Raw genomic sequence first — 2,159 nt, 5'->3', positions numbered from 1 at the left:
AAACCATTATTTGCAGAGGTGAAAGCAGCTCATTCCACTTTCAATGTTTCAATTTGTTGACGAAGTCTCCTTATGTGTGAAAGAAAGGAAGGAATTCTGCTTCCACTTTGGCACAGTCAAGAAGAATATTCACATCATCAACCTTTATTCAAAGACCCTGCTTCTTTTACACACAGTAGGCAGTTCATCTTTTGCCACCAGTCCAATGAAGTAAAGTTTCTACCACCACAACATTGCAATGAAGGACCTAGATTCATTTTAAAAACGGAGTTAGCGAAGAGTCTCTTTCCATGTCCCGATCCCTAATTTCGCTAATCCTTTGACAATGAGGCTCGTCTAGATGAACAATGCCGATGCCAACATGGATCTTCGATAAATTTATCCATGAAGGAAGGGAATCCAAATTCCAAAGTAACTATCACCCAAAAGCACATCCCTTACCATGGCAAGGCTTATGCTATGTTACGTGCAAAGAACATTGATAGTATATAAGGAACATTGAACAATCCATTCTGCCACTTACCATCCATTTCAGCAAACACTTTGGCTCTCAATTTTGGATTATAGTAAAAGTAAATTCGAGGTGGCAATCAAGTCGGATTGAACAAGATAAGTCAAATACGTGATAGATCAACAATCTATCAAATCGAATCTAACTTGTTTACTAAAAGGATCAAAAATTCATATCCAAACTTAACTATTTTATTAAATATGTAATTTAATCCGATCTACGATGAGTTGAAACAAGTTAAATAAATTAAATGGTTAACTGCAAGCAAAACACACCACGTTTTGCACCCAAGCATTCATCTGATAGATTTCCTGTTAGATTTTCTCTGGGAGTGAACCTGTTAGATTTTTCCTGTCAGAGTTTCCAATTGCAGCAAGGCCACGTGACGCTCTATCTTACTTCAAAATGACGATGATTCGGCACCAACAAAGCTTCCATTTATTTTCACGTTTCGGAGTCCCTACCCCATAGACATAGTGGTCCAACGAGGCACATTTGACCAACGGTCAGGATCGCATGTTCCACATACAGGTTGCACCTATCTACCTTCTTTTCTCCCACCTTACTGTCGTGTAGTTGTTATTTTCACTCCACAATTTCTATTTCCGTGCTTTTTCTACCCTTAAAGTTAAAATACTAAGAAATTAATTATTATAGGAAGAAAAATTGGCGCATGGGAGCATAAAAAGGCATCCATAATGATAGAAAAGATGAAAATATAATTTAATTTTATGATTATCAGTTAGATGTCCAAATTCATACATGATTCAAATCTAGCCTAGATCTATAGATCATCGAATCGAGCATAAAATTTAGAAATAAATCCAAACAATCTTTTATTTTGAGGTTTAAATAATTAAAATTTATTGGACATGAATCTAATATGATCCAATTATATATTGTATTTTTTTTTTGTTTTTATGAACCCAACTTGATTAAAAATTAAAACTAATAATTTAAATGGTATATATTGTATAGTTTTATTAACTCTTTATTTTATATTTTTTATTATATTTTGAGCTTATATTTTTAGTGCACGATTGTAAAGGTATAAAGAGAACTGGAGCTTCCAAATATCCATATTGACTCTAGATCTAAACATCAATCTTGATCCATATTCAATTTTAATCTAGACTTGAACCTCATTCATTTATAATCTTTGAGCTTCAAGCCAAAGAAATTTTTGCATGTTTTAGGTGTAGATTAAAATGTAGTTATAAGTCTAATCTCTCTCTTTCTCTTCCACTTTTATATTTTTGTATGCCTAGTCTAGCATCCAAGAATAAATTGACTGAAATAAAATGGAGAGTTCAAAGAAAAAAAATAATTTTTAAAATATTAAAATTTACAATTCTAAAGAACAACAAACTAATAAACTTTATCTATAAAATATTAAATACAAAACCATTGAATGCACAATTTAGGCTAATTAATTATCTATGGTTATTTATTTTGCTTGGACAGAGTACTTGGAAGAATTATTAGTAAGTCAAAATAATTCATAGGTAAGAAAGCAGCGCACGATATCAAAATGGTGGAGTGAGTTTATCACTTCTCTTCCACTTTTTCTTACTGGCCATAAAATAACATCTGGTTACTGTTTGCCCTCCATTCCCATTGTTCCCCCTCCCGTGTATAAAATGTCCAC

Source organism: Phoenix dactylifera, chromosome 10, assembly GCF_009389715.1.
Source record: "Phoenix dactylifera cultivar Barhee BC4 chromosome 10, palm_55x_up_171113_PBpolish2nd_filt_p, whole genome shotgun sequence".
Lineage (NCBI taxonomy): Eukaryota > Viridiplantae > Streptophyta > Magnoliopsida > Arecales > Arecaceae > Phoenix > Phoenix dactylifera.
Note: the sequence above shows the minus strand (reverse complement) of the source record.